The following is an 18,411-nucleotide window of genomic DNA, read 5'->3' on the forward strand; positions in this document are numbered from 1 at the left end:
TGTGTAAATGAATTAAAGTGTGTAAAATACAAAGTACAACCAAATGTAGATGAAGTTCAAGAACATATATGTATAGTAAAAAGTCAAGTCAAGTCAAGTCATAAAATTTGTATAGCGCGCTACATACCCAGAGGGTTTCAAGGCGCTTAGGAAGGGGAGGAGGATTATTTGTCAAATATCCACGTGAAAAAATATCCTTGAAAGAGTTGGTAAAGGAGGTTGTTTCAAATAGTGCGTTTGAATGTGGGAGGTTTGGTCACAAGGCAAATTCTAAAACAGGCTTTGTTTGTCATGGCTGTGGGAAAAAGGGTCATTTTATAAAATGTTATAAATCTAAACAGAGAAGATTTCAAAACAAGGAAGTAAAGGAAGTAAGTTGTCAAGTCACAGAGAACAAACAATCTAATCATCCTATTGGTAAAGTGAAAATTGAAGGAATTGAACTGGAAATGAAATTTGACTCATGCTCTCACCTTACGATTATTTCTAAAGAAATCTACTGCAAGTGGTTTCAGGATTGAAATAAATGATATAAGATGGATGTCAAAAGTGGAGGATATGGTGGACAACCCATTAGTATGTTGGGGTATTTTAATGCCTGTATTGAGATGGAAAGGACGTTGTGTGTTGGAAAAATGTATGTATCAAAACAAGATGATAATTTACTAGGATGCCCACATCAATGATTATTAGGTGTCAAACTCAAACCTAATGGTGAGCCACAAATACAAGTTCAGAAATAGAAAGAAAATTCAATGATTTTGTAACAGAATTTCCACTTTTATTTAAGGAAGAACTAGGGTGCTTAAAGGGCTATAACCACTGTATCAAACTCAAAATTGAGGCTGTACCTCAGTAGTCAAAGTGAGGAGAATTCCCATTGCCTTACAGGAAAAGGTTGAACAAGGGATAGAAAAACTTCTCAAGCAAGAAATTATTACTCCTGTGGAAGCATCTGAGTGGCTGGCACCAGTAGTTATTGCCAACAAACCTAATGGCGACATAAGATTATGTGCAGACCTCAGGTCACTTAATAAGGAGGTAGTAGTTGATAAAATTCCTCTACCTAACATAGATGAGATTATGTCGACATTAAATGGTGCAAAGTTTATCAACACTCTTGATCTTACCCAGGCTTATTATCAAATAGAATTAACTCATGACTCACAAGACTTGACGGCATTTATAACTCCAATGGGAGCGCTCAAATATAAGAGAATGCCCTTTTTGTTTAGTGTCAGCATCATCAGTTTTTCAGAGTGATGTCATCCATACTGAAAGGAGTCAAAGGGGTAAAATGCTATCAAGATGACTTATTCATTTTTTGAGTAAACTGGTTGCCCTGCTCTTATTGCTGGCAAAAGACAAATAGCGATACATTGGAAGAGAGGGCCTCCACCTACAATAGCCGGCTGGATAAAATCGGCAGTTTACTGCAAGGACCAATTGACAACCTACTGGGAACTGATGCCACTGAGGTCCAGACCTATTGATATATGGGAACCATTAGTGAGATGGTTGGGTCGAGTGGGAACAGATTTGTGTATCGAATTATTGTTTATGATAAATGAGAGGCTATTTGTTTCATTAAATATGGGGAGGTGTAGATTGGCGTGTGTTATAAGGAGTAGAAGTGTGTTTTTCCTGAATGTTAAATTGAAAGGATGGAAAGTATGGTGAAAATGTATTTGAGTGGTTGCTCTCAGTGTATTATCTAAATGGGTGGAATGCAAGATTAGTAATATACAATGCTAGTCGTATGGGGATTGTTATGGTGCTTCATTATGTTAATTCCAAAGCCTTTTACATTCAGTAGATACCAGTATATTCTTGACATTCTAGAATGCATTTTAGACATTGATCGCGGCTGGTCACGCCAGCTGTATAACTGTGTACAATATATTATGCGATGGTATAATGCCAAGATAGCTGCCTGCCCCAGGGTTGTTGGCCTCTAGCAGTGTAACAAATGTGATTGTCAATAAAGCTTTTGGAAATTAAAAAAAAAAAAATTGGGAGTAAATCAACAAGAGCATGATACCAGAGTAAGAATTGTTTTGAGAAAACTTGAAAAAGCTGGTTTCATCTTGCAATTTGGGAAGTGTCAATTTTCAGTGCAAGAGGTTAATTATTTGGGGCATTGTATCACGGCAAAAGGAATTGTTCCAAAAAAGGAATTGGTAAATAAGATTCTTAAATTGACTTCACCTTAAACAAAAGAGGACGTTTTATCTTTCTTAGGCATGGTCAAATATTTGTGTGGATTGTGTGTGTCTGACCTCCTCCTGAGGCGGAAGCCGGGAGGCTGGGTTACCCTGTGCTCCTCTGATTTTACCTGATTTTAAAAGTGTAATTAATTGCAAAAATTGGCGTTTTTCTTGCCCCTTCGTAAATTGTTCTAAATAGCTTGATTCTACTAAGCTTGACTTGCTGACCCTGTCCCCCCTCCTTCCCGCTGCCCTGGGCCACTCCCAGCCGAGTATTGAAGCTGTGGAGTTGGTCCCGGGCACTCAATTGCGGCGGTCATCTTGTGTGTGGGTGGGTTCTAGCGCGCTCTAGTTGCGCATAAAAGGGGATGTCTACTCCTCCGCGCAGCGGACGCGCTTTGCGGGCGCGCCTGACTCGCTCCGGAGTCGTGCCAGAGTCCTGCCCGTCTGCACCCGTCCGCGGCCGAACGGGCCCAGGGGCCAGGGACTCTGTCACCCCTGTCACATATACTCCCTCTGCCCTGAGAAATCTACAACCCAAACATTGCAACCTACCCCCTGCCTGTCGTGATCGCATTTCTTTATTGGGCATTGCGCGCACTGCCTCCTCTCCTCACCCTAGTGCCCATCCCCTAGTATACACGGATAATCAAGAGTCACGCATACGTGTCTTATACTTAAACACATGATCTTTCGTCAAACATCATGTTGACCTTTTTATCCTACTCACTGATGAGTGCCCTGATATCCTTTTAATCACTGAGACTTGGCTAACTGATGACTCACTCCCTGATATTTTGGCAGCCCTACCCCCTGACTACTATATGTTTAACATCAATCGTCCCCCCGGCCGCGCCGGTGGTGGGGTGGCAGCTATCATACGGAAGGAGTTTAAGATCATCTCCACATCCTCCTTCACTCTTGTCGATGTAGACAATCTTATCATCAGTCTTGAAACAGGAGAGGGAGCCCTTACTCTCATTGTCCTCTATCGTCCCCCGTCCCCTATGCCTCTGTTTCCTGCCATTTTTAGCGAACAATTAGCCAATCTGATCACCTCATCTGCCCGCCTCGCCATCTTTGGCGATTTTAACTATTGGTACAACGACAGCGATGCTGGCCCCCATGCTGCAGAGCTGTTTGAAGTCCTCTCTAGCTTCAACATGAATCAACTTGTCTCTTCCCCTACTCACGTCAGGGGTCACATATTAGACCACATCTGGACCTACAATCTCACTCTCTCCTGTCCTGTGGTTACCCCCTGTATTTGGTCGGACCATCACCTAATCGACACAGTGATTACAGTCAGGGGCCGTGTTAAAGCTCCTGCCGTAGCAGGCGGGGTCGCTCGCAAATGGGGCCCCCTTGATTCGCAAGGTTTCCTATCTTCCCTGGCTGACACTCAACCTCCATTGCGCAGCAATGCGACAGTCCAGGCCTTGGAAAATGACTTTTCCAGGTGGATCACCAAAGCCAGTGATCTTTTTGCCCCCCTCTCTAAATTTCCCCGTTCTCGCCACAACAATTCCCACAGGTGGTTCAATACCTCCCTGAAATCCCAGCAGCTCAAACTGCGTCAGATGGAACGCAGGTGGAGGCGTTTCTACTTACCACTCGACAGAGAGGCTTACGTTGAGGCACGGAAAATATACAAAAGTGCAATTATAGCTGCAAAATCTTCATACTTCTCCGAAAGAATCTCTGTCGCCCCCAATAAGTCCAAGGAAATATTCAGAATTATGGGCGAGTTGACGTCTGATGCCAGAACTCTCCCTTCCCAGGTCCCCACCCAACAATCCTGTGATGCTCTAAATAGCTTTTTCACTGAAAAGATTATTAAGATCAAGAACACTATCACCCCCGCCCCCCCTGCTGCTTCACTTGTCCCCTCCCTTGGTAACCCATGTTCACTGTCACACTTTCCCCTCCTCGACTCTCCTTCCCTCGCCAAACTTGCCTCCCGAGTCAAATCTGGCTCCCCCAATGATTGCTGCCCTCCCTCTGTCTTCAGGGACATTTGCTTGGCTCTGCCCAACTGCATCTTGCCTCTACTAAACACCTCTCTTGAGGCCGGTATCGTACCCAACTCCTTCAAGGAAGCTGCCTTGGTACCATTGCTGAATAAACCCGGAGCTGACCCAGAGGACCTTGCCAACTATCAGCCTATTTCTCTCCTGCCTTATTTTTCTAAGATCTTGGAGGCACATGTCACCTGCTGCCTCTCTCAGTTCATCGAGTCCTCCGGCTACCTTGAGCCTAACCAAGCTGGCTTCAGACCTGCCCACTCTACTGAGGCTGTGATCTTAGCGGTTATGGACTCTCTCAGGAGCAACGCCGACAAAGGGTCTCCTCAGGCCCTGATCCTTCTGGACTTGTCGGCAGCGTTCGACACGGTGGACCATAACATCCGTCTCCACCGTGTCGAACAAGCCGGTATCCGGGGCTCGGCTCTGGTCTGGATTAAATCCTTCTTGACAGGCAGAACCCAGGCTGTTCACCTGGGTCCTTTCACGGCTACTAGGGAACCATTCATCTGTGGAATGCCTCAGGGTTCCTCTCTGTCTCCCCTGCTTTTCAATCTTTATCTTCGCCAGCTCATCCATTCCCTGAAGAGCTGGGACATTACCGTCTTCAATTATGCAGACGACCTGCAAATCATCTTCCCTCTTAACACCCCTAACGCAGCTCTCGACTGTCAGGCGGTCATGTTACATATCCAGCAATGGATGAACCATAATCAGCTCAAGCTGAACCCAGGGAAGACTGAGCTAATTCTCCCTGGCAGTAGCTCCACTCACTGGGGCCCACAGTTTTGGCCTACAGAGCTGGGCTCCCCGCCCATCCCGGCTAAATCGACAAAGAGCCTGGGGGTTATCATAGACTCAGAGCTCTCCCTCAAGCCTCAGGTTGGTGCAGTCGTATCCTCGTGTATGTTTCAGCTTCGGAGAATCAGGAAAGTTTCCCACCTACTCTCGCCTGAAGCCCTGATACAAGTTTTGATCGCCCGTGTGCTCTCTCGCCTGGATTTTTCCAACTCCTTGTATCATGGCCTACCGAAATACCTGCTACATAGGCTGCAAGTCGTGCAGAATCAGGCAGCCCGACTAGCCTTTAAGACCCCGAAGTGGCAGTCTGCAAAACCACTACTCTGTAAACTCCACTGGTTGCCGGTCGAACAGAGAGCTGCATTCAAGATCGGCTGCCTGACCTACAAAGCTGTGACTGGTACGTCCCCCGTCTTTCTGAAGTCCCTAGTGACTCCTTACCGTCCGGCATGCAACCTTCGGTCCTCCCACCGTCAACTTCTGACCGCAGTCCCAATCAAACTCAAAAAATATGGTGGTTGCAGATTTGCTCATCTGGCTCCCAAACTCTGGAACCAGTTGCCGTTATCTTTCAAATCCTCCATGTCTCTGCTGGAATTCAGAAAACTTCTTAAAACCAATCTTTTTACACAGTCTGGCTAGCTCCCCCTCTCTACATCTCTCAGTAACACCCAGCGCCAGGAAACCTATGGTGACAGAGGGCTATACAAGTTCCTCTTAAGATAAGATAAGATATTATGGAAAGCTCATTAATAATTTAGTAAGTAAATCCAATAATATGAGACAGTTACTAAGTAAAAACAAAGAGTTTGTATGGTCTCAAGAATGTGAAAATGAGTTTATGGATTTGAAAGAGAACTTGAAAGATGCTCCAAAATTACATTCTTTTATCCTAGGTATGAACACTACAATTGTGACAGATGCAAGTGCAATAGATTTAGGTGCAATTTTAAAGCAAAATAGAGATGGAAAAGAATATCTCATTACTTGTGCATCAAGGAGTTTACGTGGAGCAGAATTAAACTACTCTGTAATTGAAAACGAGGCATTAGCTATTTACTGGACACCAAATAAATTTCAAATTTCATTTGGGGGACATATTTCAAGGTATGCTCTGATCATAAACCTTTGAGAGAGATTTTTTTGAAGAAGGGTTTAGATTTCATTTCCTCAAGAATAAGATGTTGGGTGAATGGTATGCAAGATTTTAATTTTGAAGTTGAACATCTTCCTAGTGTTGACAATGTAAGCACAGATAGCATGTCCCGTCTGGTATATGATGTGGAAGATGATTTATTAGTAGAAGATAATATGGAGGATGAAGTCAAGGGTTGTGAAATACCATCACACATCATTAATGAGGATGAGTGGAAAGAGGAAATACAAAAAGATCCTGAATTGGGAAAGGTTATAAACTTCTTACAATTAAAAGATGTATTTGATAAAACTATGTGCAAAACTTGGAAAATAGTTGCAGATGAATTGGCCATTGAGAATGGAATTCTGTTGAGAGGCACCAAATTGGTTCCTCCATTAACGTTAAGGAAGAAACTTATGGATGAGGCACATCAGGGACATTTAGGGATAGAAAAGACTAAAGAAAGGTTAAGAGCTAGTTTTTGGTGGCCTGGCATGGCTTTAGAGATAGAGCGAGAGGTTAGAGAGTGCTTGCAATGTAAGATTAGTGATAAGATTTTTAGTACTAGAACTATGCCTATGGTTTGTCGAAGGTTACCAGATAGTCCCTGGGATAATATTGCTATTGATATTGTTGGACCACTTCCTGGGTAACATGTTACCCCGTCTTTAATAGTGCTTATTGATCTATACTTTAGATGGGTGGAAGTTTTGTGTGCGTCTGATGTGACTTCTGCATCGGTGATTTCATTTTTACAGGATGTCTTCAAAAGGGAAGGTTTTCCAAGAACACTATTATCTGATAATGGCCCTCAATTATGTTCTAAACAAATGAATGCATTTTTAAATTGTCTGGTGTTCAACATAAAAATGTGCAATTTATTATCCTGAGGCAAAAGGAACAGCTGAAAGATTAAATAGAGTGATAAAGAAAATATTCAACTGTCCAAAGTTAATTCATTAAATTGGAAGGAAGAGTTAGAAAAATGTATTCTGGCTCATCATTTTACACCTCATACTTCCACTCGAAAGTCTCCTTTTGAATTATTCAAGGGAAGAATTCCGAACACAAGTTTGTGTCCAAGTTGGATGACTTGGGGTAAAGGTGTAAAAAATAATAGTGTTGGTCCTTGGAGACTAAGAGAAGAGAGGTTGCAACTTAAGAATAAAATAAATTTTGATGAAAGAAAAAGGGTAAAACAAGTTGTGGGAGGTGACTTGGTCCGAGTGAAAGCACCTGTAGGAGCTTTGTCTTGGTCCCAACACATAAAACCTATCTGTGTAACAAAATGTTTTAGAAATGCTGTCAAATTGGAAGATGGAAGAATTTGGAATATGAATAGAGTGGTTGTTCTTAATTCTAATTCTGAAATGAGAAAAGATGGTAGAAATAGTTTTGATGCTTCTGACAAGTTGTCTTGTTCAAACTTACGTCGAAGTGAACGAAGGACAACTATTTCTTCTTATCTCAAGGATTATGTGAAATAGTACTTTACATAGTATAATATTGTTTCGGTATCAATTTTCTATATAAATTTTAATTCTGTCTTTACTGTACATTTATTTATTGCAAGGGAGATGTGTGGTGTCTTCCTTGTAAGCATTTATATGATGCAACTTTCATAGAACACTTAGAATGTTGAATATTTATGCTTGTACTCGGATCTGGCAGTTGGATCCCAGCAGCTGATGGATGAGGTGCTTATTTCAAATATACAATAAAACTCCTTTTTACTAATCAACATGTGACTTCATGAGGATCTTTTACTGTTCAACCTGACATGTGCACTTTGTGACCTAGGTGCTGTGCGCTCGTTGCTACACACCAGCTCCAGTATTTATGTCATGGCTCTATCAAATTGAAGCCTCAATCACCCCTTTCAGAGCCACGGCCGAGGCTGATTAGTGGGTCATGTGTATTATATTCATGTTATAGGGGGGCCAGAACATGAGTAGGGCAACACCCCAACGCCCTAAGGCAGAAACTGCTGCTCACAGCCATTTATTCCCCTAAATCTAATGACTCTGAAATGAGGATGAAGTACAGCCTTTACAAGGGTGATCTCATTAGTGTGAACGTAGAAATAACAGTTTTTTGAATGGTGATATATTTGTCAAATGAGGATGACCCCGTTGAAACCAAAGAAGGCCTTTTATTTACTAGGAGGATGAATGTGAGTGAAAAGAGGATGATACCCACCAAATGAGGGTGAGTTGACAGGTATGAGTATTAACCCCTTCTATGCTCATGACGGAGCCGCTCCGTCATGAGCCTCGGTTGAGCTGTGCTCATGACGGAGCGGTTCCGTCATGGCCCGCTCTGCGCGAATTCCGCGCCTGCGCTGGACGTTCCATTGAGCGGGCGGGGCCATGACGGAACCGCTCCGTCATGAGCACAGCTCAACCGCGGCTCGAGATGGAGCGGCTCCGTCACGAGCATGCGAGCGCCGCTCGGCCCCCCCGCCCCCTTAGCGCTGCGGCAGAAATCCCGCCGCAGCGAAGGGGTTAACTTACCAAGCGAACTAGAACAAGCTTGCTAGAAACATTGTTTTTTGAAATTATAAATAATTTATTCTCTACTGGTATGCATGTCGGGAGAAATGAGGCAAATGCATATTTGATTAATAATGTAGGGCATATAGCATTATTTTACGTTGTCTGCTGTCCCTCACACTGTATGTTCTGTGGCATATGAGTACACCCATTCAAAGATGGCCACACCTGACGACAGACATTCGTTGCAATATCAACCCTTGACTATAAAACTACCTCGGGAGATTCAGCATCTGTTCTGGTTCTTACAGCTCATTTTGGGCAGCAAAGAGATGCGGTTGATGTCCCTTTGTGACCAAGTATCCCATGCCCTCTACTTAACAGGTAGGTCATAGTAGGAAATACAAGTCACCAGAGGAAACTGGTCATCGGTGTCTGATTGCAAGACTGATGAGTGTGCAATTAGGGCCTTTTGACATCAGTGAATGTCTTCCTAGATCTGTTAGCCCCACTACAAGCCTCACTCAAGACCCGGAACACTGAGAGAGAGAGGCTTGACCTCTGAAGCAAGAACAACAGTGATGCTGCAGCTCCTCGTCCATGAGCAGGGATGCTCCTCTGCTAGCGAGATCTTACCTACTTATCCCTGAATCGCACTCATTTGAAAGAAGTAGAGAGATCACAAACTATGTCATATCCTAAACGTGGTTAACTCAAAAGACCTGTTTTTAGGACTCTCGCCTCTTTATGGTAGCTGACCATTACTGTTTGAGACCGTTGTGGAAGAATTCTCTTTTTTTTTAGATAGAGCTGAGGACTATGGTAGTTTAACTTCTTAGACCATGCCCCATTTAAAGACCCTTTACCTTTTTCATCAATTTTGAGAACGTGGTGATTTCCTAATATAGGGCATTCTAGCAGCAGATGAGACAGCGAGACAATACCACTGAATCAGCTCAACACAGCTTGAGTGCAAGGGTACGATCATTATAGCACTGTGCTGAGAGGTACTTACTAAAAGTAATTGTAATTCCCCAGTTCCAAAGTCAGCATTACGCGCCCTAAATGCCGCATCCAGAGTAGAGGGTGAGAGGAAGGTCGCCAGATGCCACATGAAAAATTCTGGGGAGTGAAACTTTGCGAGTTCCACGCACCGCTAATTTATTGTTGCCCTGAATTGATATTACTTCAAAGGCATATTGTGCTCAAATCCTCAAAAAGAATATCAGTGCAGTAATAGGGTAATATTCTGTTATTGGCTTCTGCACCTCGCATGCATACCTATTCAGCTGGTAATCAATATTTAGTTGCACAGCATTTTTTTTGTTATCCATCCGTATTTATAAACCATTGAACTATGCTATTTCGTTGTGTGACTTGCAAATATAGATAGACAGCTAAACAGACAGACAGACAGACAGACGGATAGATGGATGGATAGATAGATAGATAGATAGATAGATAGATAGATAGATAGATAGATAGATAGAGAGAAAAGTATTTATGTACAGATATTTCAGGTTCACAGCATATGCTCAAGTATAATCTCGTACAACACCAATAACTCAATTTATTTTTCACCATTATGAATTTTGTTTTAGAGGGGTACTTGGGATTATTTTGTGATACATTAACCTGTGCATTTTTACAGTTATTCTACATTGATCTACCACAGAAATCCCACCAATGCAAAAAGAATCCAACCATACAGTGGAAAAGATGTGCAGAGGAATTTCTAAAATATTTAGAGGAAATTGTGGCTAAACTGCCATATGACAGAAAAAATGCATATTGCTACCTTGTCTATGATCTGAGGGTAACTTTGTTGCTGGTGGAGGGGATTGTGATTAAAATTACATCAATGAAGCCAAACCAGTGCTTGCTAAAGCTCAGGTTAAGTGAAAACCTTCAGGAATAGACTTGGGAGTATCGTATCAGGTCTCATGTGATAACCGGGAAATGTAATTGATTGCTGCTTTAAGGCAGGCACCAGTCTAACAGGTGTGCTCTGGGTAGTTCAAGAAGAAATTCGTAGGCATGAACGAATGTTTCTCTGATAATGATGAATTGAAGATTGATGAAAATGTTCCTCTGAAGGACCTCAAGGCCAGAGAATGATGTGAAAATTATATAAGAAGAAAGCTGATAGTTGGTAAGGCAGTGATTGTCTGATGATACAGAGGCCTGGGGTGGTAGTCAAAGGAAAGAGCAAATATTCCTGTCTTGTAAAGGTAGTAAGAGTTAACAAAGAAGGGTGGTAACAGCTGATGGCAAATGCTGGAACATATGTAGAATTGTTAAAGTCTGTGTTCTATGATCTCAGAAGGTCTTCATAGTAATGATGGAGAGAGGAGTTGGCCTAACGGCTAGGGCGGTTGACCTCGAATTTGGGGAGCCGGGTTCGAGTCTCGGCAATGACGCTGAACATCCTGTGATTCTGGGCAAATCACGTAATCTCCCCGTGCCTAGCGAAAATTGATGTGTCCTCATGTAACGCAACTGGTGCTCGTGAAAAGCGCTATATAAATCTCCGTAAAAAAAAAAGGTGTGATGAAACAATGGGACATATATATCAAGCCCTTTTCCCGTTCGCAAACGGGCCGATTCTCAGAATCGTCCTGTTTGCGAACGGGAAAAGGCCTTTTGAGATGTATCATCCCAAAAGGGCATCGCAAATTATAGAATCTCAAAATTTGCGATTCTCTATTTTGCAATTGGATTTAAGGAATCGCAAATTGCAATTCCTTAAATGCAATGTATGAAGCACAGAAACAGTGCAATTTGGACTTAAGAAATCGCAGATTACCACCAACTTGAAGCTGGTGGTAATTTGCGATTTCTATAAAAAAAAAAAGCAATTTTTTGCATTTTTCAATGTGCCATGTGGAGCACATGCATGCCCTTAAGACATGTATGTTCACCACATGTGTACACATACATATTTCAAGGGTGCAACAGGGTGTCCTTTTGACACCCTGGCACCCTTGAAATTGCATTCTCAATTTGCGATTCTCTAATTGCGAATCGCAAATTGAGAATGTCTTCCCATTCATTCCTATGGGCCTCATAGCCCATAGGAAGGAATGGAAAGGTATTCCTTAATTGCGAATCGCGATTTGCGATTCGCAATTAAGGAATATTAAGGAATCGCAATTATTATTGCAATCCTTACATACATAGCATTTTGCGATCCCTTAATAGCAATTCGCTAAAAATCGCTATTAAGGAATCACAAGGGGCTTGTTCATACATATGCCCATAAGAGTCAGGATAGTGTCTTTTAAATATAAAAAGAAGAAATGCCCAATCAAATGTGTATGAGGAGAAAGCTCACCCACTCACTGATGTTACTACGGAGACTGCTTCTGTGGGCACACTACAGGATAGGATAACTGAGGATCCTGTGGCTCACAGGGTGGAAATGTGAAGTCAGACTTAGGAACTGAACTTGGAAATATGCATGACATAGTTATCTTATTTCTAATGACCATTTGTTAGGAGGGATGATGTGAAGTATGGTTAAGACTATGTAAGCGCCAAGCCATCGTTAAATTTTGCGAATTGTAATTTTAGGATGTTGTCTATATGGTACAGCCCTTGCACCCTTAGCCACCCGGGTTCTCATGCTACCTCCAAAACCCTGGCTCTTGAACAATTTAGGAGGCAGCTGAGAGGAACTGCAGAGGGATGTCGATTCCAGAGGATGATTTATTCTGCCTTTTATAAAAAAATATTATTTTGTTTATTACAGCAATATTACTATTACTTCCCCCTCCCCACCCTGAAACGCAGTGCCTGGCACCAGTGCAGCCGTCTTACCCCTTGAAGTGTGCCCTCTCAGGTCTATTTTGGTACTAAATATATGAATAGGATGAAAAATAAGATGTTTGTAAGTTGATGACCTGAACCTACAAAGTCAGGAAAGGCAGCATCCCTTGTAGGATGGGCACTCCGCTTACCCATTCCCTAGCCTATCTGCACTCACATATATTTAATTTGAAAGGTTAATTTTAGCTATAACCACAACAGCCAATGTAACCAACTATTCAGAAAGGCTCGTCCCATAAAGTGTCTAGTTCTGGGTTTTGCTTTCTATTACATTTTGCAAATGGATGAGTTTAGTTAGTATTTCTGGTTAGTATTTGTGGCATGGATAACAACATTAGGTAAGGTGAGTGACAGACCTAGAGTACCACTGGATGCTTGTTAATCTTCTACCTTATTAATTATACTTTGGCCATATGTATAGGTTTTAATTGGACGAAATATCGCACAACAGTAACTAGCCTTTATTTTCTTACGGTTGCCACTTCTCTCAGTATTCTAAGATCTACCTGTCAAGGTATTACTCTGGGACTTGAATTCCTGGTTTTATAATGCGAGAAGAACTACAAGTCCCAAGATGCCAAGAAATACTAAACTGAGTGGCCTAGTTATGCATGGACCTAGCAACTGTTGTGTAGTTCCTATGAATCTATAAAGTATCTGTGCGTTTAGACAACATAAATTAAGACATTGGTGTCCAAACTGATTCCTGACACCCCCAAAGGATATGTTAGTCTGTAGACCAGCTAGCTCACAGTGCCACTATAAGCCCCACAACATTACCAAGGAGCGAATAGTTTCTGGCAACTATCGAACATGACAACTCTGACCCCTCAGGGATCATGGAAACAGTACAGTACTTTGTGCTCAGTCACTTGTGCTCACTTCTTCTTAGAGAGATATACAGAATAAACAAAGGGGACATTTTCAATAAACATTTATTGAACCAGCGTCATTGTAGTATAAAATACATGTGCTGCGACAACCATTAGACAGAAACATATATATATAAAATTGCAAGCACCGAAAGAGTAAATGAAAGGTAGAATTATACCATGGTGCTAAAACAGTGAACATATCCAGGCATATAGACACATGGCAGTAATCATGAGCCTAAGACGCAAACCCTAAGTAAGTGTACCTAAGTGTACCTAGCATGTATGTAGGTGTGAAGCCAAGAATCTCCCTACCTGAGGCGAGAAAACGAAGGACTCCGTCTTGGTCCCGAGTTGGACACCTTGCAAGGGATGTCGAACTACTGCATGCTGGAGTTTCCGTGTGCAGTGACTTTAGCGTCTCGTGTCAGCATGGAAGCTTTTCCGCTAGTTTACCCAGCGAAGATTTGGTACTTATATACCCAAAAGGTACCCTCAGGGGTTCTAGTTAGATGTTATGTTATGCTACTGTGGGCCTTTTGTCCAAGGATGATGATAGTGGTGACTTCAGTACAGAGTTATCATACAAAAGATGGTAATCCTGCTGTGATACTGAGAATACTCATCCATAACAATTAGGGTCAGTTTTCAAAGAAAACCACACAACATTTATTCAGCACCTAACTAGGTAAAAGGTCAGCACCAGAGCCGATATGTAGAGCAAGGTAAAACAATGTGGGTAAAAGGTTGTGCAGCTACCATGGCCTATATTGGGGTACACTGGGGATCATAACACAACTTGAGAGCTCTGTGAATATCACTGTTTGTACCGACACAGAGAATCATCGCACTTTATCTGCCAGTGTCTTCCTTTTTATGACCCTCCAGATCAGATGTGTTTCTATCGCCCCACTCACCCCCCTGCTCTAAGGTCATACAGCTTCCTTCATGTAGGTGTGCCTATGGGTGTGGTGTGTGTAAAGAGAGGGTGGCCCAGGCTGCATTGACTCTCGGTCTCATTTGAGCATACTTAGTTAATTTATTTATCTTATTTCTAGGGCAGGATACTCACCTCCGAACATTGACATTATTTTTAAAACTACTCGTTCTTTCTGCCGTTATACCTGGCTTTTGGAGGGTCCTGACAGTCAAAATACCAGCTGTGGACACTTGCTCTAGCATACACAGCGTACATTCGAACTAGACTAGGCGGGGTGCCCCGAATACGGTTGTTGGACTAATGAGATGGCCTTTATGTGAGCCTTTTGGGCGAACATAAATAGGCTTACAGAACTAAGTGTGCGTCCTTGTGGGCATTTCTGAATCAACCCCGGGATTGTCTGTTCATGGAATAGTCTTTTGCTGATCGCATTATCTTTCGCAAGTAACGGTGCCCCTGTTTTGGACCTATTCAACACTCTTGTCTTCTGTCTCCTCGCTATATTTATGAGTTGGAGGGACGCTGCTAGAATACTAGATTATGAGTATTTCAATTAACTGTGGTCCACATAAGGAATGACAATTGGATTGTTGCTCTGGCTGTTATTCTGACTCTACCATTTTTATTGTGATTACATTCATCCAAGTTATTATCGCCCTGAAGAAGTCCTCTAGTAGGACGAAACGCATCGGCTGAATCACGTTTGAATTTGATGTTTGTGACTACGTTTTTAAAGTAATGAGAAAAATTGGAATAAAAGAAAAAACCTGTAACAAAATGTGTGTAGCATACAAACTTTATATTTGTTTATTGAGTTTTTGCAATTATTGTGTGGTGCACCTGTGCTGATGTTTTATACTTAGTTAATTTATTTATCTTATTTCTAGGGCAGGATACCCACCTCCGAATATTGACATTATTTTTAAAACTACTCATTAAGGCTCACAGTAATGGGAAACTACGAAGAACCCCAATGTGCTTTTAGCTCTATGGATGTTTGTGGGGTTTTTTCTCACAAAGTACACCTAAAATAGACATTTACTTTAGGCGAGCTGATGACAGGTGTATCAAATTTAATGTAAATTACCCCAAATGTATTGTTCTTGACATCCACCACTGCAGTTCAAATCTTCTCTTCATATCCCCTCTATTTGAAAAGGTCTTCCACCTCAAAGGACCATGGCACCCCTAGACCTTTTTGCCACAACCAGGCACCAAAATCTGAATTTGGATTACTAGATACGTCTATCACAATGGATAAAATGTTCCAGTCTCAGTTTTTAATGCATTATGGGAGCTGTTGTGCTGTCCTGTCAGTTGATGCAGTTGAAGAGACATAGTTGTGAACAAGGATTTGTAAAAGAAAAATCCAGGACTGGAGCAGTAAATCATCTGGTAACCTTACCAATTTTGACTGCACTGCAGATCTGCACATATATATCCTAATTCCCACAGCCAAGCATACTTAGTGCTTAATTTGAGATGGTGTTTGCAGGTAGGGCTCACCGGCACTAATTTCTGAGGACATGGATTTTCTTTTCATTCTTAGACTTTGATGCAGAACAAGATAGAGAAAGGCAGAAAAGGGAGCAAGCAGGAAGAGGAGACAGATGCAAAACCAGTTTTAAAGGGAGAAAGCAGGGAAGAAAAACAATCTGCCGGAGTGTGAGGAAAGGACCGGGAGTGTCTGGTGGTGGATGAAAGCACCAACAGTGGAATCAAGACCAGACAGCCCAGAGATATTGCACGCCTGAATTTGGCAGCCCAGCCTGCATGCTACAGTGGAACACTTTGGACACCCGCACATATTTTTTTTAAAATGATGCACTAAGCCCATGTCAGATGCAACACTTTCTTTCAGCGAGCCCTGACTTTCTAGACCACAGCATTTTTCATGCTGCTATCTACAGGAACATGGCCAGAATGCAACCAAGCGATAGATAAAAACCCAGGTCTAGCTGAAGAAGTCCCACATGACACCACTGGACTGTGTCACACCCAGTGAGTCCAAATGTTACAAGACACAGTACTGGTGTCATAGCACTTTCAGTCCATGATAGGCCTCTATGTTGACTTGCCGTCATCAGGCGAGTATCCACCAGTGTGTTAGGGGGAACTAGAATTCCTACTGAAGCCCAGGAAGGAGGCGGCGCTTAATGCTGCTGCAGAGCTCCAGTAGACGGCGGTGAAGCCGTACAGTCCCCCAGGTGAGAACAAATGGGCATCCAGATGAGTAGACCAGAAGCAAAAAGCTGCAAGACACAAACCAGTCACCAAAGTCTCCTCGGTTTGCATATTGCTGGAGGCGTACTTGAAAAAAGACCATACAAACAGTATAGAAGACCAACAGGACCAACATCATCTTGGCCACACGCAGGTGTACAGCTGCACGTGTTCCGCCCCCGATACGGCGGGAGTGGAAGCACAGAGAAACGACAAGGAGGATGCTGCAGATGGTTAGAATGACCAGAGGCAGTAGATTAGCCAGAATACCAAAGGTCGGGTTGTAGGCCCTAAAAGGGGCAGAAATCGTGTAGTAGTCACCACAGTGTGACTCTGAGCCATTATCTGCTTTCAGTCTGATAAACATGAGGATTGGCCCACTGATGATGCTGCTAGCTAGAAGCAGGATCAGCAGAACCCACGGCACTGCAACATGTGCCTGAAGCCTGAGACGGATGAGCCAGGACTGGTTGAAGTTGGAAATCTTCAGGGTGTAGAAGGCAGAGAGGCAGGCAGTGAACCAGAAGGCACTGCTGCTTGAGGTGAAGCAGGCAAAGTCTAGAAGTTTGTACAGCCTCTCTCCTACACGTTGGCAGAGACCAAGGATGTACACCACCAGCCAGAGGAAGTTAGATACCCCGTTGAAAATGTTGGCCACAGCCAGACTGGATAGGATCAGCTCATTAGTTGGGAGTGCTTGAATAGAACCTTGACACCGGCATGGGATGAGCGATTCCAAAATGAAGAGGTTGCCAAAGAGGCAGGTGCAGAGTAGCAGGCTCGAGACAGTCAGAGGGCCAGCAGCAGTCACTTGAGATGTCATCTCTGATATGACATGCACACTGAAAGACAGCAGACGAGTCCAAGCGAAGTAGGCAGGATGTGAGAAGGTGACTGCTTGATGCCACCTGAGGACAGTTTTTATTTTGAAGCCGAGGGCTGTAGGTGAGTGGCAATCACTGCAAGTATAAGGGTGAGCCAGAGACTTATTATGACTAGGGAAATCCTGATGCAAAGCAGCGCAAGGCCTCTGGAGGAAACATTTCGGAACACCGAGTCCCTGGTAGACCAAGCGTGCAGTAGCTCATAAAGCTCTCAGGACTGACCAGAGAGGCTGCCAACAGCAGTGAACCAACAGATTCTTGCTGTGAGCACCTGTCCAAGCGCACAACTGCTGTCAGCGGTGGAGGTGTAAGCCTAACTTGAGAAGCAACAGATAGAAGGGCTAAACTTGTAAATACGTCCACACAATGGTAATATTACCAATGGAGGTACATTCAGTTTCTGGATAGTCCATGGCCGCTTCTCCGTAGGTGTCCTCATCCTTCCTGATTAGAATCGGTAAAGTTGAATATGTGTTCCTAAAGCTATGTTTACCAGCACACTTGTAGCTGTGTCACACAGTCAGTTGCAAAGACTGGTCTTTCAGCCACAAACACATCTGCACAGCCCATGCCCACACTGGACAGGGTTTATAGTTAAATATGGGGTACACAGGTGAAGTGGAGGAGGAGGAGAACTGAAAGGATTAAGGGGAGCACAAGGACCAGTCGGCGGAAAAGGGCCAGTTGGTGAATGACGACCAAGAAGACCAAGAGGAGAAAGATGACCAGGAAGGCCAGAGAAGAAGAGCCACATTCAGGTCCTAGAGGAAACCCAGGAAGACAAGAAGTAGGAGGCCGCCAGGAGGATGAGGACAAAGGAGGAGAAAGACTGCCAGGACTACTGCCCATATTGGCGAAGTTGCAGTGGGCTATGAGACCTTGGTCTAACGATAATTCATGTACAGAACTTATTTAATTTAGCCAGATCTTCCAGGGGCTGAAGGGGAAGGCAAACAGCCCCTTGTATTATGAGCCAAAGTGGACATTACATCGGTAGGGCAG

The sequence above is a fragment of the Lissotriton vulgaris genome, chromosome 7, assembly GCF_964263255.1.
Source record: "Lissotriton vulgaris chromosome 7, aLisVul1.2, whole genome shotgun sequence".
Classification (NCBI taxonomy): domain Eukaryota; kingdom Metazoa; phylum Chordata; class Amphibia; order Caudata; family Salamandridae; genus Lissotriton; species Lissotriton vulgaris.